Raw genomic sequence first — 23564 nt, 5'->3', positions numbered from 1 at the left:
TCTAATTGCATCTAAATCCCATAGCCTTTTTAGAGCTGCACTAATTTCTAAATCATGTGGATGTGAAGTATTCTCAACAACATTCATTACCGTAATTCCGGAATGAAGTGTAGAAACATTACCTAATGCTTCAGTTCCGCTTATAGTGTAACCAAATAAGGTTTCAGAGGCAACAAGACCCTTTGATAATCTTTTAACCTTCCCAGTGACTATTTTCCAGTAATAATCATTACCAATTAATACTGATATTTGAGAGTTATGGACACCTATATCTGTAGCATCAGCAAGTCTTATCGAATTTTCCTTACAATAATTAAGTATTTCCTTTCCTGGTATACCAATAAGAGCTTGATTAATTTCTGGAGTTTCAAGAGCTTCAATTATTATTTTCCCAGGTCCACATATATCTTTAAGAATAACCTTAACCTTTTTTAGCCTTTTAACTGTAGGCTCAGTAGAGCCGAAGGTGTAAATCTGAAGTTCTTCTTTCCCCACAACACTTAATTTTAATTGTTTTGATACTTCTGTCAGGATGAAAGATTTATGAGAGGCAGAATCGAAAATGAGTCTTACATTTTTTACATTGCTATTGCATTTGCAGTTTGTAAATAAACCCTATTTTTGTTATCTCTTTCCGAAATTGACGCCACCACTGTGTCTGTTTTAAGCTCACCTTTACTTTCCCGTTTATTTTCAAATTTATTATCATGTAAAATAGTATTATGCCTTAATGAACATAAATCACAGCGTATATTCGAGCTGCAACGGGCAGATGTATGAGACTTACGAAAGCATAAATAGCATCTGTTAGCCAATTTTAGGTTTTTTCTTTTTTCCTCAATTGGAATTGCGCAATTTGAAGTAGAATGTTTCAAAGATTCATTTTCTATCTTCCCACAAAATATACAATCGGCTGTTGATGTATTCGTATTCAACGACGCAACTGCTGGAACAAAATGTTTGTTTTTGAAGGCAGTATGATATCTCTCACTTTTAATAAGGTCTCGCGATTGATGTTTATGTTGTTCGGTTCTAATGTTAAACTCGGAATAGTTTGGCGATGTTTGGAAAAACGTACGCTCTCTGCTTTCAACTTCCTTCTTCAGAAATTCCAAAATGTTACTCACTGTGGTTTCTGTGTCAGGGGTTAAAGATCGATTAAACTCTAAAACCAATTCGCTAGGAAGTATCCTCATTAACAGTGGGCATAACAAATAGCTGTAAGAATTCGAAGTAACGTTAAGGGAATCAAGGCTTCTAATTTCAATTTCTAAGCTATCATATAAGTTACGTAATGTTTCAATATCATCCATTTTTTTAACTGGCTTTAAATTCAGCAGACGATTCATATGTGCATTTATTAAAATGTCCTTTCTACCAAACCTTTCTTTCAGAATATTTATTGCCTTAGCATAATTTTCGGCAACTAACGGTAATCCCTTTATTGACATTAAAGCTGTGTCCGTTAGTAAAGATGTGAGGTAATTAAATTTGTCTACATCCTTTAAAGCAGAGTTATTATGTATAGCAGATTCGTATTGAGCCCAAAAACTTTGAAATTCACATATTTCGCCTTTAAATTTATTTATGGTTAGTTTCGGAAGTTTAGCGCCATTTGTATTTGTGTTCTCTACCGTATCTATAGTAGCAGAATTAGATGGCAACTCATTTAATTTAATACATTTTCTATTTCTAAATATTCTACTGATCTTCGATTTACACAAGGTAATTTTATTTTTATATTCCAACCTATCCTGTATTTCAGTTTCGTACTCTTTTTCATCTGTTAGGATAGATTCGATTTCAGTGTTCAATATTAGTATATCGTTTTCATTTTCATTTAAGATGGACAAATCATCTTCTAATAAATCAAATTTAATATTATCCGATTCTATTTCCTTTTCCATTTTAGCTATCAGTCTTGTTACTGATGCTCTTAACATTCCTCGCTTCTTTTTTAGTGCTTTTAACTTATCCATCTTAATAATCAATATTCAATCACTAATCGAACAATAATAAATACTTAAATCACAATATATCTAAAGATCACTGTTATCTCGGAATTTCGGCACCATGTTGCAACTTATGATATTTTTTCTTATTCTTATTATTTACATTTAATAACATCGATAAGTGAAATTTTGCTTACCTTTCTTAATGAATATCCACAGGAACGCTTGGAATTCCTTTTCTTTTTTATCACACAGAAGCTTTATTTACAGCTATGTACAAGAAGAATTGTATGCTTACATTAGAACATTCATCATGTTTTTTTTTTTTTTTTTTTTGGTTGCCACTACATCTATCTCAAAAATCCGCAATGCGGTAAGAAAAATATAACAAGCTAAAAGTAAAAAACGCTGCGCCCTCTCGTGGCCAGCTACATAAAATGTAACACCTGTTAAGAACCGCTCTGGGTCTTTTCCGGGAAGAAGCAACAACAGGATCGTATACAGGTAGCATATGAAGCACAGGATTTGCAACACGTTGAATATTTTTGAAAAACTTTTCCGAAAGTCGCTGTATATAGCGATTAATGTTCATAATTTTGAGGTCATTATGAATCTCTTCGTTCCGTACGAACCACGGAGCTTTTAAAATTTGCCGAAGCATTTTAGATTGAAAAATTTGGACATGTTTTCTGTTAGTCAGTGCAGATGGGCCCCAGACGGGACACGCATACGTAAGAACCGGCCTAATCATTGATTTGTAGAGCAAGATTTTGTTATCAGTTGACAGGTCGCTGTTACTAGCTAAAAGAGGGCGTAGGGCGGTTTTGACGGCTGTCGCACCCGCTATGATGCCAATCAGAAAAAAGAAACACTCAAGCCAACAATCAATCATATGCTTCGGCCCCTGTCAGCAAGAATTTTACCAAATCCAAAGCCTCTACTGTCAATAATAATGTTAAACCCAAATCTATAGAAGAATTCCAGCTATTCATAACCGACCTATTTAAGATTTATCAATGATATAACCAAACAGAAGCAATGGAGGATCGACTAAGTATGGCTCTAGAAGCCCTAAAGATATTTTCCCAATACAGCAATGTATAGTACACCCAGTACTAGAAATAATTACAATTTGAAAACTATCAACTATGCCAAGTTTATGTTTTACAACTGCAATGGGCTCAAAAGACAATCTACAGAAATTAAGGATTACATCAACAATCATAGCATCGATATAGTACTGCTCAATGAGACTCATCTTAGAACCACTGACTCATTTAAAATGGCTAATTTTGACTGTTTTCGTTTCAATAGAACTACAAATAGAGGAGGCGGCACAGCTATCCTGACGAAGAGATACCTTAAATGCATAGAATATCCTTTACCCAGTTTCAACGGTATTGAGGCCTGCGCCTGTATCTTCACAAGTAAAAATGTCGACTTTCTTCTCATTTCAGTGTACAAACCTCCCTGCACTCCTCTTGATGTCCAAGATCTAGAAACAATCAGTAAACTAAACTATCCTACAATAATAGCAGGAGACCTCAACTGTAAACACCGCAATTGGCACTCGCTCAGCAACAATAATAATGGAATTCAACTATACCTACATTCTCCCTCACAATATAGCTGTCCATGCACCCAATGAGCCTACAAGAATACCTACCACCACATACGGATCTCCTGATGTCTTATTACCATGAATATACAACAAACACCTTATTTATACGTCAATAATGACTTGTCCTCTGATCACTTGCCTGTGCATTTTACCATGTATGGCCTTAAACATGGACTACCTCCCCTCAATGCAAGAATAAACTGGGAAAATTTTAGAAAACTAATTGAAGGAAACACCTCTGCAAACCCCCCCCCTTAAGAAGTAGAAAAGAAATTAATATTGCCATCCACAACTTTAATGTGCACATCCACTCTGCCATAGATAACTCCAAATCTGGAATTAATGACGAAAAATTCACTCTTCCTGCCTACATACGTCGGAAAATTAACCATAAAAATAGACTACGAAAAATTTATCAACGTACACAGAGCCCAAATGATAAATCTGCATATAATGCAGCCCATAGAGACCTGAAAAGTGCCATTAAGGATTTCCGTGATGAGAACTGGCAAAAATTTGACCTGAGCTTCACACACACAGATCATTCTGCATGGAAATTGGCAAAAGTCCTGCAATACAATACTAGACACATAGGTCCAATAAAGAAAGATAACACCCTCATACTCAAAAATGAAGACATCACAGAAGTCTTCGCTGATAATTATGAAAGCCAATTTAAAGAAAATCTTTCTCTTCATTCCGTACATCAAGTAGAAGAATCCATTCCTCGGCAAGTAAAGAATTTTTTTCAAGCACATCAATTTGCTGCAAATAGCCCTACCTCCCCTAAAGAAATCTCAAATAATATCCAAAATCATAACCCAAGAAAATCAGCCGGATATGATGAAGTTACTAATAAATCACTAAAAAATCTACCCAAAAAAGGCATAGTGCTTTTAACAAACATCACTAATGCTTGCTGCGCCTTTGCATTTTTCCTGAGAAGTGGAAACACGCAATTATAATAGTCATAAAAAAGGCTAGAAAACCTGGACAAGATATAAACAGCTATCGACCCATTAGTTTATTACCAGCTACCGCAAAAATACTTCACAAAATCATCCTGCATCGTCTCTCTTCATTCACTAATAGCAACAATATCATCAAACCGCATCAGTTTGGATTCAAATTCGGTTTCTCCACTACACATCAAATTGTCAGACTTATAGAATACAGTTAAAAGTCGTTAATCCGGACTTGTCGGGACTTCGGCGATTCCGGATTATCGATTTTTCCGGATTATAGATCATCAGTTTAAATCTGGTAAGATGGCATGAAGAAATTATAAATTTAAAAATATGAAACCGTAATTTATGAAATAAAGAACAATTATGATATAAAGGGTATCAAAATTTACAAAAAAAAAGCTTAATATTTATTTGTTTACTTTATTAAACATTTCTTTCAATGTAAGTTGTTTGCTTCGTTTTATGTGATAATACTTTCTCTTTAATTCTATAAAGAGACATAATTTTTTGTTCACTTACAAAGTTCCGCTGTTTAAGTCCCGTTAATTGCTGTGCCGAGAATACCGACTAACTTGTCAATCGAAATTTTTTCGTTTTCAATAACCTCTCTGTCACTTTCTTCACTATCGGAAGCAAATTATAATGACGAGGAATTTGATTTAAATCATATCAAAGACGGAATACATCGAGATGAAATACTACATTTAGTAAGGAATTATAAGCCAAATAAAATGAAAGCATCTGCCCTGAAGATAAGGATAGTGCTGACAGCTCAACTTCCAATTCATTGCGCGCCGTTCCTCCCCCCATCCCCCGCCGTAGAGCAGTGTGAAATTGATAAACAGATTTCGGAATGGTTAGGTCAATTTTTGAGCAATTCCACTTTTGTTTAGTGGACTTCGAAACATACTTTCGCTTTGGTAGATCCTTTACATATTAGTAAATATATATTGGAAATTCTATTTGACATAATCGAAAGTTCAAGCTTACTTTTATAAAATTGCTCTAACAGTCTGCAAAAAATAATAAGCCGGATCCAATTCGAAGATTAAGAAACAACGTAATCTGCAACATTAACTGAATTAGATAATTTTAGCTTAGCTTATACCGTCCGTTATACATTAAACGCGCATGCGTAAACGTATTTTGCGCACACGCATATTCGCAGCCGTAAAGGTCTTACGTGCATGCGTAAACGCTACGCATGCGCAGAAAGTTTGTAGCTTTGAGGTCTGGATTATAGATCATTCTGGATTATGGGTGTCCGAATTAACGACTTTTGACTGCATATTGGAGAATGCTTCAATAAAAAAGAAACTGTAGCAGCCCTCTTTCTCGACAGTGAGAAAGTTTTCGATAAGGTGTGGCATGATGCCCTCCTTACCAAGCTTATCGATCACAAAATTCCTCCTGAGATTATACTAATAATAGCTGACTTCTTCAACATGGGTATTGGTGGTAGCCGCCCAAGCTTGAACTGCATATAGAACTATTGGACGAATGAATTGCAAATAAATTATTCTTTTGGTAGCATATTGGAGTTGCGATTTTCTCCCTAATAGTGGATAAAGCACCATAAATGCTTTTTGAGTTTTTCTTTCACGTAGTCTGTATGTTGACGGAAGGTTAATTTCTTATCAAGGAACACTCCTAGATATTTAACATGAGGTTCTCTTCTAATGATGTTGTTACTGATTTTGATATCTTCAAAATTTCCTCTGAGATTTTTTTTTTCCTGAAATGAACGACTGTTGATTTTTCAGTATTGATTTTTATTTTCCATTTTGTAAACCAGCTTTTGACTTCTTGAACAATAGAACCTTTCAAACGGAAATTAATGATCATCTTTCTACCATCAGAAACATCAGTGCTGGCACACCGCAGGGAGCAATTCTTTCACCTTCGCTTTTTAATTACTTTATCAACAATCTACCAATTATGGACTGTGCACTCACTGCATATTATGCAGACAACACAGCCGTTCTATGCAAATCTATGAATTCCCACATGGCCTTAATTAAATTACAAGAATCCACCGACAAATTAATAAGCTGGTTTACAAAATGGAAAATAAAAATCAATACTGAAAAATCAACAGTCGTTCTTTTCAGCAAAAAAAAAAAAAAAAAAACTCTCAGAGGAAATTTCAAGGATATCAAAATCAGTAACAACATCATTAGAAGAGAACCTCATGTTAAATATCTAGGAGTTTTCCTCGATAAGAAATTAACCTTCCGTCAACATACAGACTACGTGAAAGAAAAAGCTCAAAAAGCATTTATGGTGCTTTATCCACTATTAGGGAGAAAATCGCAACTCCAATATGCTACCAAAAGAATCATTTTTTTTGCAATCCATTCGTCTATATGCAGTTCAGGCTTGGGTGGCTACCACCAATACCCACAGATCCAAATTACAAAGCCAACAAAATATTCACTTACGAATTATGTCAGACTCTCAATGGTTCGTCAGGATCACCGTCATAAGAAAAAGTTTCTATCAACGAAGAAATTCTCAAATTATCTAAAACTTTTCACTCCAAATGTGATAATCGCCAGCACAATGTCATTAGATATCTAGTAAATTACGATTACCGCATCATCCAGCTCTTCTGTTTTGAAGCTCTCGCTACAGCTCCTGATCCAGTGGCTATGGACTGTGCTGATAATTCCTAGAAAGCTGATAAAAGATCTTATGTTCGTTTCTAACGCTAAGACTGAGCATAAAAGTGAACGACTTCCTCCGATTTTCTGCCCAAGACCGGATGTGAAGTGGAGCGAATTGAGAGGACAGTTTAACAAATTTGGTGTCAAGGATTACGTTGGTGTTTTGACTAACGCTAAAATCACTCTGATTTTTAATACAGCCGATCAAAGAGCACTAGCTGTACTAATGAAGGATGGAGTGCAGTTTAGCCCTAAGAAAGATACACCGCTTAAAGTGGTTATTCGTGGATTGCCTGACGACTCGTCTGTGGAGGAAATCAAGGCTGAGTTGGTTAAAGATGGATTCCCTGTATTAAACGTAACGTAGTTTACCAAGAAAATTGATAGAAAAGAAATAAAGTTACCAGATTTCTTTGCATCATTTAAGAGGAATGATGCGAGTAGAAACATCTACAGAAAGAAAACTCTGCTGGATCTTAGAGTCAAGTTTAGAAGATACAGATGCAATCTAAGCAACATGATTTGCTTCAGATGTCAACGATATGGACGCGGTCAGATGTTTTGTAACAATTCACCAAGATGTCTCAAGTGTGGGCAGGGACACCTGACCTTCACATGCAAATTAGCCAAAGAACTGAAACCTACTTGCGCGAGCTGTAAAAACGATCATATTGCTACTTCGAAGTTATGCGAATTTAAGCCAAAAATTCGTGTTGTCTCTGACAGGATGAAAAGGATTTCAGCGCGGAAGTCGCAGTCTATGAATTTGTCTCCTTTGACTGAAAAACCATTGCAGAAAAAAAATAGTATGCCATCAGACTCCCACTCAGATGCTAGTACTCCAGCTAAAGTGGATTTCGCGATGGATAAAAACCTTCAGAAGATTGCAGTCAAAATCCTAGAATTTGCTGAAAAATATAATAAAATTGATTCGCCGCAGGACAAAGTATTACTTGCCCTGGGAATGGTTGAACAGATGATAGAAATGGACTTGTAATTTTTCTCCTATTTTTATTGCATGATGAATTTGAGGTTAACTATGCTTAATTTCTAGTGTACTCGGGCTTCAAAGGATAGCACCGCCCTCCGGACTCTGCGTTCCTGCTCTGGTTAGTAGACACGCCTACTTCTCATGACTGACACCCCCCTCTATGCCTGCCATGCTTTGGGCTTTCTTTTTTCATCACCTCAATGCCTCAGCTTCAACTTCAGAATTTTTTAAAATTCATGTGCTTATATGCAAATCTTCATGAGCTGAAAACAGCGCGCAGTAGAAGCGCAGAATAGGCTGCATCAACAAAGTTCACTAGGACGAGCTGCGTGACGTCATTAAATGGGTGGGACTAAGCTTATGACGTCACATTGTAGTCTCGCATTTACACAAGGTGTACTTTCTATTTTCTCTTAAAAATAAGAATAATAAATTGTTTATTATCGTAAATTAATATAAAATTCTTTACTTTTAATTTACATTTATAACATTTAAGCTTAGGCGTTACTGATAATAAGTATAATAAATTGTTTATATTTAAAATTACCATGATACAGTGAGCGAATTCTACCAATTATTTAAACGATAAACAACGTCGCAGTCTCTAACAGTTGTAGAGCTTCAATGTTTTCAAAGATTTTTATTAAATTATTATTTTTTTTTATTAATTTTTTTTATTTATACAAATAAACTATTTTTTAAAATTTAAATTCATATTGTGGAACATTTCAATTTTATCATTTTTACAAATTACCTTCTTGCTACGTAACGACATAATTCCTTACATACCAATAATTAGACAATTTTCATTATTTCTAAAAATTTTAAACTTTACATTAATAAAAAAAAGAATATTTTTTATTGCATATGAACATCATTACACAGCTTTCATATCAGTTTCTAAAATTCCTAAATCACGCCATATTCTGTGTAGGCATGCTAGAATTCTACGCATTAATAAATAAAAAAATCTAATTTCTCAGAATGAAAGAAAATAATATAATAAAATAAATACTACAAACTTGGAACACTAAGCAATGCTTCACATACGCACACACACACATATTATCAATGAACTCATATTATCAAGTGCAATTACGATACCAAACACTACGTATTAAAATATGAGGTAAACGTTACTTCAAAGGTTAAAGTTTACAGTTTTGCTACTGTTGAGTCGATAGTCGGACTATCCATATATATCGTAAGTCGGAAAGCGTTATAAACATATCAAAAAACAAAAAATTAAAAATACAATTTAAATGAAAAATTATGTCTTCAATATAATTCACAAATAAAACAACAATACAAATTTAAAATACACAAACAATATGTTAAACATTGCACATAAATAAAGTTATATTACTCCTCGACATCACGCACAACCTCGTTTTCCCTTTTACACAACAATCAGTATTCGCTCGAAAAACATCAAAGAATTCCACAAACTCGGTGTCCATGTTCTCATTTATCTATTTTCACTTAAAGAAAAATCAGAGAATTGCTCAAACTCGGCATTGCGCACCACATTGGCTTTGCCCATATGCATATCGACCTATTTTCACTTAAAAAAACATCCCAGAATTGCACAAACTCGGCATTGCGCACCACATTGGCTTTGCCTATGTGCACATCGATCTATTTTCACATAAAAAAAATTCCTGAATTGCACAAACTCGGCATTGCGCACCACATTGGCTTTGCCCATGTGCACATCGACCTATTTTCATTTAAAAAAACATGCCTGAGTTGCACAAACTCGGCATTGCGCACCACATTGGCTTTGCCCATTTGCACATCGACCTATTTTCACTTAAAAAAACATCCCAAAATAGCACAAACTCGGCATTGCGCACCACACTAGCTTTGCCCATGTGCACATCGATCTATTTTCACTTAAAAAAAATCCCAGATTTGCACAAACTCGGCATTGCGCACCACACTGGCTTTGCCCATGTGCACATCGATCTATTTTCACTTAAAAACATCCCAGAATTGCATAAACTCGGCATTGCGCACCACATTTGGTTTGCCCATGTGCACATCGATCTATTTTCACGTAAAAAAAATCCCAGAATTGCACAAACTCGACATCGCGCACAAACTCGGCACTGCGCACCACACTGGCTTTGCCCATGTGCACATCGATCTATTTTCACTTAAAAAAACATCCCAGAATTGCACAAACTCGGCATCGCGCACAACCTCGGCACTGCGCACGACATTGGCTTTGCCCATGTGAACATCGATCTATTTTACTTAAAAAAATCAGACATTAAATAAATTCTCCATTGCTTATATACTCGAAATTTGCTCAGAAATTTGCTTTCACTTAAAGAAATCAGAGAATTGCAGAAACTCGCGCGGAACCAACTCCATTGATTCGAGTTGCAAAAAATGTGTCCAGAAAAATTATACAAGACAAAAATAAAGCTGCCAGAATAAAGCAACTACCAAACATCCAAACTGCCGTATTAGAAAAGCACCCAATATTTTACTTAAGTCAATGATAATAAATGAAACTTACCTTCAGTCCTCTCCTTTTGCAGAATATATGGCTGTGATCTCACTGAGAAATGTACGCATCAGTTGGCTGGCGTCGGATTTCTTGTGTTTCCTTCTCCAAATATATTCCGCAAGATAAGAATCAAACTGTCCTTTTGCCTTACTAGAGTCACGGAAACTTCTTTTGATTGCCGCTCAAGTTCCTTCAATACGCACCTGTTTATATGCGCACTTGTTTCTGGATCTTTAAAACTCAAGCTATGATTGACTTTCAAGTGCGCATACCCTTCGAACTCGAGACAGTCGTACGCTTTCCAACAATCGGATATAATAATCGGTCCTGGTAGAACATTCTCTTTAATGATTTCTAGCAATGTTTCGGCACCTCTGTTTTCAACAACTCTAAAGACGCATTTATCTGTTCCTCTCTCAACCAAATCAAAACCCCATTTTCCTTCGACTCTTTTCCCTCTATGATACTTTTGCTTGCCAAACTTGCTTTCGTCGATTTCGACAATGACACCTTCCCCACCCAACTTAACATTCTCCTTCAGACATAACTCCATGCATACTTCTCTACAAAAACTTTTCCAATCTGTCACCGTATTTTTAGCAATACGTAATTCCGTTCGTATAAAATCATTCCCGCACTTGCCCAACCACATCTAGGAAACTCACAAAACATCATACATGCTCCATTTACTCTTCGCAAACCAGTAGTTCTTTCGAACTGACCTTGAAATTCGATGCCTACATTCGCCTCCAGTAACTCTGCACATCCACTCAAAACCGTCTATCCGTTTTTTTCGCTCTACTAGTTTCATATTTGTTCCACAAATCCGGCACTTACACGATATTGCAATCAAACCTTTCTCCATACACCACTCGCCCACCAGCGGCCGAGCGGTAATGTCGCTGAACACTGGTAGTTCGGTCCGAGGTTCGAATCCCGCGAACTGGCTGGCTGCATGGGTGTTTTCGTGTTTTTCCACATGTGTAACGTGTATACGAGCCAGTTTCCCTTAGAAAGTCCTCCACAAAAGGCATCCCTCCCCTTAGGCAGATAGCCCTAGTGTGCTTTGCCATAATTAAATACACCAACACCATACACCACTCAATAACGCATTTTTTATCTCTTCGCTCCAACTGATAAAAGAAATCCAGATTCAGATACTCATCCATTCTGCAGTAAGCACTGAAGTAGACTCACTCATGAATAATCAAAACATTCTTTAAGCAAAAGAATTCTTTTCTGTATTTTCAGAATTTACGGTTATAATTTTTAATTCATGTAGTCAATATTTTCAATCGTTTGCTAATGATCGTTTTCAATCGTTTGGTATCTTAATAATACATTTGTGAGAGATAATTCGTTGCGTTAAATGCTAACAATACCACACAACACACAAAAGTAGATTTATAATTTAAAAAATCTCGCACAGAACATTATAAACCTACCATTTCGACTCAGTTAAAATATAATTTAAGTTTTCTTTAAATAGGAAGCTATAGCATACTTATAACTTGTTTTGAAGAAGAGGTGTAACCAATATTACGTCATAAAAAGGCGTATCCAAGCATAAGAGAAGTAAACACAGCATCGACTGATGCAGCCTATTCTGCGATTTAGCCCAGCGCGCTTCGCGCACTATCCCAGCAATAATTTTTCTGATTGATTGATTGATTCCAGCCCTTCAAACGTCCTAGGCAAGGAGATTGGCTTCACTCCTTGCCTAGGACATTTGGCTTCACTTGAACTGCGTTGAGAAAAGGGGGAAAGCATGCCTTTAGTAGTCGTGTCTTAGAAAGATTGACGTTCTCTAACCACACCCAATTTTCTTCCTGCTAGTCGCAGATTCTTCATGTCCTTTTTCCTTTACTTTTCTCGCCATTTCATTTTATTTTTACATTATGTAATTGCTATAAATTCTACTTTATGTAATTGCATTCTGTAATTAATGAATGCTAGCATTAAAAGTATTTTCAACACAGAACAGTAACTATGTACTCAAACTATAATTTGATTATAATTTACTTATTCTAAGTATATATAATTCTCAAATTTTTCCTGTTATAAATATTACTTATGTTTAAAAAAAAACTTAATTTGAATAAACAATGATTGAAATATGTAAATTTTTAGTTGTCATTTTAAAACTCGCACAACAAATGTGACTAAAAATCAAATCCAATTTTTATATATTTACTTGAGCACTAAATAAAAAGTAAGACCTGTAATGTAATTATGATCAGACATTAAAGTAAACTGTTTTTCTTTTCCATGGAGTGCTAGCCACTCCCCCTCCCCTTGTTTACTTATCATTTTGCCATCACATATAAGTTAATTACGAAAATCACTTTTATTATTATTATGAAAAGGTAAATATGAGAAATGTATATGAATACTCAAACTCTTTCTTGAAGGCCATTGAAACACACATTTCGATTATTCTACTTGTTTAGGCACGTTCTAAAACATTCTCTTACATGGACATGAAGCCGGAAATGTAGACATTATTTCGCTGTAACAATTCAGTGCCGTTTAGGCCTTTCACATCTACGCATACAAAATCAGAAAACACACTGAGAACTTGAAACCGGCTAGCATTTTACCTCACTTCACTTAGTAAGGTAATCGTTTTCTTGCCCTCATGTGGCGTGGCTTATTTCCTTCCCCTGGCTTCACGTTCTTTACTGCAATAGCAGAGACGCCATCTCCATGTATTCTAACCTCCTTGGTCCTAGGATAATTTTCTATAATAATAATTGGAAGTAGTCAAACATCTATGTACGCATATGTATATATTTACTCAAGAAATTTCGTTATTTATACTCTTATCTACCCCCAGAAGATCAAGTTTAATTAGAACTCGTAACGTGTTGTAAATAATCTTTGCTAAATCTTTTTAGCTCAAATTGCTAATATTTATCCCAAAAGTTCAAGTTTTATTGAAATCGTATCGTATTGTAAATAATTTGCTGTAAATAATCTTTGCTCAAGTTACTCAGAATGTGTTTTCGCCAGATGACTATTGGACATCATAGCATTGATCAAGGCTAAGTCCCGCCCACAAATTTATTTATTAGTCCAAAGGGATTTGAGTCCCGAAGGACTATTAGTTTCGTTTTGGCATTTTGCGTCGGACTCATAAATGTCGGTTCACTTTTCAAACTGTTGCCATAAAATGTTAGAGTCCTGCATTATATTTGAAGAAATTAAATAATGAAAAATCTGCATAAATGTATGTGTATTTCTCGTATTGTGATAAAACAACGGTACATAGAGTCATCGAATTTTGAATAACGTAATCCTCCAACGAATATGAGCATGTGGAAGACCAAATTTGAAATTTGAAATTTGTTTTATGATCGATTTCCTATTTTTTAAAACTTTGACGAATTTTTGATTAACAAACTCAAGGATTTCAAAGCGAGCAATGGCAACGTTGTGCAGAAAAAACATTTTTATCTCCAGCGCGTGAGTCTCTGTATCGGAAATTCTAAAGATATGCTCGTTTTAAAACTATTTTGCGATATTGCTGTTGCACTGGATCTTATGGTTTAAGTGCGAGGAACATGATATTTAATAAAGAAAGGTAACACACAAAATGTTAAAAAACGCCCCTTTGGACGTAATTTAAAATCTGAAACATTTCAGATTTTTTTATTTATTTATTTTTCCCTCCTATCTTTTTTAAAATTTTAGTATTTTTCCATGAACTTTGAACATTTAGCTTACGAAAAACACAAAAACTTTATTACTCGGACAACTTTTAATGATATTGGAAGGTCATTATTCTTCACTCGACTACTCTGCATGTTCAATCAAACAGAATGCACTACGTGTTGTATTTAATCTCGTTAAGTCTTGCCGTCATCTATTGCTTCGCCAAGGAAAACGTACAACTTGTACTGTTTAAGAATTTCACTAAGACTGCCCAGTAGGGATACTAATTTTTCGAGTAAAGGCCGATAGGCCGAATACTTCAGACTACCGTAATTCACTCTAATTCACGTTAGAAATTGTTTACAATTGAGACGTTACTGCTTTCAGTTAGCGTTAAAATCCCATCCATTACAGTTAAAAATCGGAAATCATAGGACACACTGAACGCAATCTGAATTTTCAAATAGTAGGAGGGCGTTTCACTCCGCCCATTTGATCTCCCTATAATTTTACTTAGGATCAAGGAAGTGCAATTTACGGAGTTCATAGGCAATTACGCCTTTACCTCCACATCTTCAAAGGAAATTTAATCGTCCGAAAGAGGGTATTGTCAAATAAGGTAAAAATTTTGATAAGCCGAATGACTTGGAGTAAGTGCCTTCACACTGAGTCAAAAAAGGCAAAAAACTCAGAAGGTCTTAATTTTGCGCCGAAAAAGGGCCAGAATAATTTAGATAGGGGCAGCCAGAAAATTTTGACTAGAAAAAAAAAAGGTGAAGTTTCCTTGAACCTTGATAATCATTTTCTTTGCATACGTCAGATGAAGGACACGCAGGGGAATTCCGATGCGCGCTCTTCGAGGTAGGGGGGAGGGGGGAACCTGTTTACAGGTCGAAAAAGTGGTTCTGTCAGTGATCAGCTGGGAGAGAGAAGTTTCATTTTTTGACCGCTATTCATTGCGGTTTTTAAGAGCCAAAAAGGACGCTGTTTAGCGCCTAAGAAAGTTCCTTCTTAAAGGAAGAGAGAAGTTAAAGTTAAAAGAATCTTTTTCAGTTTTTAAGAGATCTTTTCCAGTTTTATTGTAGTTGAAAGATTAGAGTGTGTTAAATCAGTCCTATTTGACTGTGATGTTTCTTGTTAAAGAAACGTTAAGGAGGTTCCTCGAGTTAATGCCGTGTGCATTAAAGAACTTTAGAGGCCGGGGGGGTTAAGGAATGAGAGGTAGTTATTCACGTGGTTATCAGTGTGCTCATATCTAGCCCGTTTAAATGGCAGAGCCGAATATTCCCTATTAAGTACCGCTCTGGGTCTTTTTCGGGAAGATGCAACTGCAGGATCGTATACGGGTAGCATATGAAGCACAGGATTAGCGACACGTTGAATATTTTTGAAAAATTTTTCTGAAAGTCGCTGTATATAGCGATTAATGGGCATAATTTTGAGGTCGTTATGAATCTCTTCGTTCCGTACAAACCACGGAGCTTTTAGAATTTGCCGAAGCATTTTAGATTGAAAAAGTTGGACATGTTTTCTGTTAGTCAGTGCGCATGGGCCCCATACGGGACACGCATACGTAAGAACCGGCCTAATCATTGATTTGTAGAGCAAGATTTTGTTATCAGTTGACAGGTCGCTATGACTAGCTAAGAGTGGGCGTAGGGCGGTTTTGACAGCTGTCGCACCCGCTATGATTTTGCGGATGTGAGGCTGCCAAGTTAATTTTGAGTCTAGTAAAACACCTAGATATTTGTAAGAAGAGACCCAGGGAATGGGTTCACCGAAGAGCATTAAGTTGGGTAAATTTGGGATATTTCTTCGGATGAACATGGTGGCAGCACATTTTGCGACATTAATTTTGATTTTATACAGACCGAGCCAGAGTTCTAAGGTCAAAAGGTAACTCTGCAATTGTGAGATTACCTGGAGGCTGTTGGAGTGTTGAGAAATGATGGCTGTATCGTCTGCGTATAATGCAAGATTGATATTTGGGGCCTTAGGAATATCATTTACATAAAGGTTAAAGATTGCGGGGGCGAGGAGACTTCCTTGAGCCACCCCAGCATAGATTGGGCGGGGAGAGGAGAATTCGTGGTTAACTCGCACGCGGAAACTGCGTCCGGTCAAGTACGAGTTAATAATTTTAATGAGATGAGCCGAAAAACCAAGCCGCATGAGCTTGTAAATAATCCCGTCATGCCAAGTCCTGTCAAAGGCTTTGGCAACGTCTAGATAGACAATTCCAGTTCTCTCTCGCTTACGAAAGCCTTCATGAATGAATTCCACTACACGGAGTAACTGGTGTACCGTGGAGTGTTTAGGTCGGAAGCCGAAATGTTCCGGGATTAGTAAATTTTGATCCCGACAGAATTCATTCAGGCGATTAAGTAAGACAAATTCATAGATCTTAGAGAGAGAAGATAACAGACTGATGGGTCTGTAATTGACGGGCAGGTTTAAATTTTGTCCCGGTTTTGTAATGGGGACGACTGCTGCAATTTTCCAGCAGTCGGGGAAATAGCTTCTCCTGAGCATTAAATTTATGAGTGCCGTGATCCATACGATAAACATAGGGGGGAAGTTTTTGATCATGCGATTCGAAATAGAATCTATGCCAGGTGCCTTGTCAGGTTTCAGTTTGTCAATAAAAACCATGACTTCAGAAGTGTCCGTCGGCCTGAGTTCAGATGTGATAGGTTGTGTTAAAAAATCTTTAACCCGTGCTTGTATGCGCCCCTGTGTAACCGGGCGGTTACAATAGGAGTCGTGGTTTGTTGTGAATTGGGTTGCAAGGCTGTCAGCTATGACATTTGCCTTTTCTGAGTCAGTGTAGGCCATCTGCGCGCCATCGGCCGTTTGAAGGGGCGGAATGTTTGTTTTATGTTTGCGTAATCGGGCGGCTGCGCGCCAAATCGATTTGTCTTCAGTCGTTAGGGACTCAATGAATGTTTTCCACTCCGCTTGTTTTAATAAGCGGGTTTCGGTCCTTATCTCGTTCTGTATCTTGCGAAATTGGGCACGGATATTGGGATCTCGTGACCTTTGCCAAATTCTTCGCAAGTAATTTCGCTGCTTAATTTTGAATTTAGTCTCAGGTGGGAGCCTAGCACCTGGATGTTTACGTGGTTTTGAAGCCGCAGCTCTCGCTTCTTTCAGTAAAGACTCCAAGCTTTTGATATGCCTGTCAAAGTCCGAATTGCTGGAAATTTTGATGGGAGGGAGTGAAGTTTTTTCCAAAATAAATCTAAAGTCGTCCCAATTCGTTGAGACTTGCTCCTCTAATTTTGAGTATCGATTTTGAATATCTAGGGATATCAAAACGGGGTAGTGATCAGAGTCCAATTCCTGGATCACTTTTATCTCATGCCGAAAGAATATGTTATAAAAGGCAGCCAGATCAAGAACTGCAGGGGACCCTCTATGAGGGTAAAAAGTCGGGAGGGTAGGAGCTATGATCTGTGCATGGTTACTCTGGCACCATGAATTTAGACTAATACCATACCTGTTCCTGTTAGAACAAAACCATGCGGTATGGCGTGAATTTAGATCTCCAGCAATTATTAGGTGATTTGAAATATTCAAAATTTTATCAAAATCACTGACAGGAAAAGCTGGCCTTCCACGTGCTGTAGACAGTGGAGGTAAATAAGCTGAGACTATTGTCAGCGGGGAGGAATTTTGAAGGAAAATTTTGATAACTGTCGCTTCCAGAAAATTTAAATCAGGGGGCGGTATCATGTGGTGCTTTAACGAACGCTTCACATAGATACAAGTGCCGCTACAGGGATTTCTGCCCTGTGACACCCTGTCAGTACAATAAATGTCATAATTCCCAATTTTGGGAGTATTTCCTGGGGTAAGGTGAGTCTCTTGGACTAAAAACACGTCAATATCGTGCTGTACTACAAAATCACGAACTTCGTGAATTTTTGGAGTTAAACCATTGGCGTTCCATGTGCAAATGGTCAGTTCTCTGATAGTATTTGAACTGTTATTTATACAATTGAATTTTATGCCGTTATTAAAGGTTCGTCACTGAAAAACAGAAGACATGGGTCTAAAAAAGCCGAATTAGGTTGAAAGCTCAACATAGCTTTCATAAATATAAAATGCCCTCATTAAAGCATCTGCTTGCCTGAGTTTAGGCATTGCTTTTTTGAAGGCAAGGAGCAGAATATGCTTGTCTACTGCTGGGTCGCGGGAGATTTCAATTAAGCATTTTAGTGTAGATGAGAAGACATCGTCTGAATCATTGCTACACTCTGCTGTGGCTGACACTGCTGGGGCTGCAGGGGCTTCTGCAACCGGCAGTCTTGGATTCGTGGATTTGAATCCGTGCTCAGTGGTGTTCTTCACCATCTGTGCATAAGATGGTGAGCTGACGTTGCTCGGGGGAGCAGGCATGGGACGTCTTGTCTCAGCATTTGCTGGGGGCTTAGAAGAACCCTGCGGGGGGGGCTGTTTGAGCAGCTGCCCTAGTCCTAGGCGCGGAATTTTTACCACGAGCCCGTTTGTTGCCTGGGTATCGGGGACAAGATTTGTACGAAGCTGGGTGATCTCCACCGCAGTTGCAGCAAGTGGCTGGTACATCTAATCCTTTGGTACACTCACGTGCCCAATGGGGTCCAGAGCATCTGACACAACGGATTGGAAGGGTGCAGAGTTCCGAAGAATGGAAAAAGCCCTGGCACCGAAAGCACTGAGTAGGGCCCTTGCGGCCGCGGAAACGCTCAATGCTGATCTCTGTGCCCCACATGTCAGTGACGGCAAACAGATGATCGAGGAAGGGGTGAGGGATAACTTGTAAATATACAAGTGGCATTGGATGTCTGGACGCAGGCTGAGTAAGCCGAACGATGCGATGCACTTTAAATCCCATCGCCTCAACTTCCTCTTTGATATCCCCGATTTCAGTTTCAACAGGGAGGCCTCTGATAACAATTTTGACTGGCCGGTCCTGTTTTAAGTCGAAAGTTTTGAACTGGATGCCGGCTTGCTTCATCCAGCGGGTAACCTCCCTGAACTCCAGCTCTGTCTGAACAAAAATTTTGAGATAAGGTCCAGTCAGGATGCTCCGTAAGTTTGGGGCAATTTCTCTCATGAAAGACACTTGCGTCTTCCAGTTTTTGCTGCTTTTGAGATGTATTGCCGGAATCTCAGACTGCGGTGGGGGGGGGTACGTTCCGTGCCTGCTCGGAATTAACTCCCTCACTTTTACTTGCAGTAACAATTTCTGCTTCATTTGATTGCTCATTGATTAATGAGTTTTTGATTTTCTCATACTTGTTAGTATTCCTCTCCTTTTTAGGAGTAGCATTTTTTTCAGTGGCTGTCAATTTAGAATTTGGAATAGCACTATTTGTATCTTTAGCGTTCAAAGCCAAATCATCTATTGTGAGATCCACAATAGGCGTCTTCCCTTGCTTTCGAGCCGCGGGGGTGATAAACCCGTCTAAGTCAATTGTCTGTGTCTTTCGCTTCCGCGATGACGTCGACTGGACTGGTTTCCCCCGCACCTCGTGCGTGGGAATAGATGCCTCGTGCTTACAAGGATCTTCTGCGGATTGAGCGGCGGCCATCTTGGCTAAGCGCTCGCTCTCCAATATATTTAAAAATTCCTCTCTGGTTGAGGGAAGATGAAAAATTGGTACATCTAGAGCGTTAGCAATGTCATTAATCTTGTGAAAAAGTGACTTACCCGCCCGGTCGAGCTGGTCGTATCCATTTTGATCCAGTGGCGTTGGTGTCTTCTTCATGAAATTCTTCTGACGCTGTATGGCCTCAAATTGCTGTTTCAGGTCATAAAACTTGATAACCAGGTCCATGCGTTCGTCATCTGGCGACGCTGATTGCACAGAGGGAGCTTGATCCCTGATTTCACTCATATCTTGGTCAATAATATCATTATTATTGCAAAAATTCGGAGAATTGCCCTGCGTTGGCGGGAGCTCGTTATACGAGCGACCGTCACCCTCGCCGTCCATCCTCGGAATCCCCTAATTTTACTTAATTCTGTTATTCTCCACTAGCCAATAGAAAGTCTCTCTAATCATACATTGATGGGATAACTGTTCGTTAGCTATTTCACTAATGTTTTTCACCTCCACCAGCGCCGTTTGAGACTCATTATGGAATTGGTAAGAGCAGGCTAAGCAATCCCCTACTGTGGAGCAGTATGACACAAAAGTGCAAGTATCAAACTTTATCTTTGTACTGAATGGCTGCAACCATAATTAATATGGGTACTTACGTATTATCGCAACCAGGTTGGCGCGATTTGTAAGTTTGAGTAAAAAAGTATGAATAGAAAGAAAATGTACATTTATTAATTACAGATAATTTTTAATACAGTTTTTTATATTATTTTGTTTTAAAATATAAAATAGCAATTAAACCCTTCCGGTTTCGAATTTGAATAAGTTGCAGAATTATTTTTTCGGCGGAAATCTTTTGGCTATTGCTTTTAGCACTGATTGAAAACCGTATTCGCCATAACCATGTACACGTCGACTTATTTTTACTTAAAAAACATCCCAGAATTGCACAAGAATGGCATTGCGCACACTCTTGACTTTATCCATCTACACTGCTATTTTCTCATAAATTACAAAAATTTGCACGAAAATGCAGGAAAATTTTGTGAATCTCCACATGCTCTTTTTACAAAACTACGTATAACACGTAGGGTTGCCGTAAGTAGGGTCGCCAAATTTGGCAATTTATGCGAATTTTGGCCTGGTTGCGTTAATACGTAAGTACCTTAATATATTATGAGTACTAATGAATACTGTGATGTATCAGAATATATTGTTCAAATAGAAACAAAATGAAAAAAAATCTCAAAGCTTTCAGATTTTTATATTACGCCCAAAGGGGCGTTCTTTTTAACGCTACCTTTATTTATTAAATATCTTATTCTTCGCACTTAAATCATAAAATTCAAGGCTCTAGTGTAGAATTGGGTGCCCCTTTGATTAGCGACAATTTTTTTTAAAAATTTTGGCGATGAAACTTCACTTCTGGATACCATGAAAGTTTTAACTTTGTTTTAGCTTCCTGATTTTATTTAAATGAAAATAGATTGATGTGTACATGGACAAATTTAAGGCAGTGCGCAATGTCTAGTTTGTGCAAGTCTAGGATGTGTTTTTTTAAAGTGAAAGCAGATCGATGTGTACATAGACACAGAGTTTGTGCAATTCTTTGACTTCTTATTTTGGTTTTGTGTAGCGGCCATCTTCAAATTGTGCCACTTTGGCGCCAATCTTGGCGTCAAAAAAGAATCGCCAAGGACAAGGGGCACCCAATCGTAAACTTTAAATTCAACAACACTATCACAAAATAATTTTAAAATAGCATTTCCGATTAAATTTTCCGATACCAAGTCTCGCGGGCTGGAGATAATTTTTTTTTCGCACAATTTTAATATTGCTCGCTTTGGAATCGTTAATCAAATGTTCGTTAAAATTTCACAAAATATGAAATAGATAATAAAATTACTCAAAATTTGATGGCTATAGGTACCATTCTTTTAAACACAATAGGAGAACTCACACATACATTTATACATATTCTTCATTATTTAATTTCTTTAAATACAATGCAGGTCAATAATATTTGATGGCAAAAATTTGAAAAGCGATTTAGATTTTAAGTTTTCGGCGCAAAATGCCAAAAGGAAAGTAATAATCAATCTGCAATAACGCCTTTTGAGCTAAAAATGTACATAGTAGTTCAATGTAACCACCGTTTTTTTCTGTAAAATAAACTTTACCATATTATAATTTAAACTTTCTCTAATCGTGCCTTAAACTAATGAGTAAGGAAAATAACGTGCCTTGGTGACGCTTGGCACTACCAAGCATCTCTTGGTATTAATTTTTGGCGGGGTACAGGTCGTCCCTGTGTGGCTTGCCTACTTTCGCTGGCTACTGGGTTGTTGTGATCTGCCCCTAATTTGTGAAGAGAAGGTTTATACAGAGTTCTTACACATGTACTCCTTACCTATGATAGCACAAGGCCAATACGAGTGTGTATATAAAGTATTTTAGTGGGGCTCGAATTCTGCTACACTTTTGCTATACGTTCTCTCTAGTTGTAACGTTGTTCGTTATTAACAAAAAGTGTATTTTATTAAAATGTGTCGCTGAAACTAATAGTAACACAGGATGGTATATTGTTGAGTTCTCTACTGCAAAGTTATCTTTCTTTAAAAAAATTTTACGATTCTATTCGCAACATATAACTGTTGCAGGGATAGCATTTCCATCAGTTTAATGTAATACAGATTTAATCCAAATACATAATACAAAATTTCTTAAACAAAAGCCACCATCACATAAAATTTTAAACCTTTAAAATTCTTTTGCTATGTTTCTTTCGCTCAGCTTTTGTATATAAATAAGCTTCTTAATATGTGCGTTCAGCTTCATGTCATAATTTGAATGCTTATGTGTTTTATACAGGCATTCTACTGCAATATACAGTACTTTCCTGTTCTATCAATTTTGTCCACAATGGGCCTTGTGATGAAAATTCCTTAGCAAAGCGCTCGAAACGCGAACGTGTATCAGAGAAATTTGAGACACTTTGTCTCAGTAAGATTTTGAGCCCACCAGCGGCCGAGCGGTAAATTCGCTGAACACCGGTAGTTCGGTCCGAGGTTCGAATCCCACAAACGGGCTGGCTGTATGGGCGTTTTCGTAGTTTTCCCCATGTATAACGTGTATACGAGCCAGTTTCCCTTAGAAAGTCCTCCACGAAGGCTTCTTATTTTTCTCCACGAAGGCATCCCTCCCCTTAAGTAGCCCTAGTATGCTTTGCCATAATTAAATAAACTAAACTAAAAGAGTTCAATGTTCAGAGAAATCATAAAGTGCCGCTTGCCCACACCGGTGAAGCATAGGTAAGGAAGGATAGGTCTTACTATATAGATTCTGTTCTTTCTTGCCAGATCTAGACCTGAGTAATCCGAGACAAGAAAGTAAAGATTTCGTATAAGTCCATATGTTTTGCCCCGGGTGATTCTGATATGAGTGCTCCAGGTAAATGACCTATTGAATGTTACCCCGAGATGACGATCGGTACTTGCTCTTCGAAAAGGGTTACTGAGCTGGTGATAGAGTCTTTAAGTTTGTACTTTCTGATCAGCAGAATCTGCGGTTTAATAGGATTAATGCTGGTTTTCCATCTAGCAC

At 37.5% G+C, this 23564-nt stretch overlaps 1 non-coding gene across 1 annotated transcript; it reads left to right on the top strand.

The window, feature by feature from the left end:
- The first annotated feature begins 22169 nt into the window (after positions 1 to 22169).
- On the top strand, positions 22170 to 22320 carry LOC118205948 (U12 minor spliceosomal RNA). Its single transcript, XR_004761095.1, has one exon. It is a non-coding gene; the product is annotated as a U12 minor spliceosomal RNA (small nuclear RNA).
- Positions 22321 to 23564: the final 1244 nt, after the last annotated feature.

The sequence above is a fragment of the Stegodyphus dumicola genome, chromosome 11, assembly GCF_044657685.1.
Source record: "Stegodyphus dumicola isolate Sdum_Otavi_A_Nest chromosome 11, ASM4465768v1".
Classification (NCBI taxonomy): Eukaryota; Metazoa; Arthropoda; class Arachnida; order Araneae; family Eresidae; genus Stegodyphus; species Stegodyphus dumicola.
The sequence above is the reverse complement of the archived record's forward strand: the minus strand, read 5'-3'. Positions and strand labels throughout refer to the sequence as shown.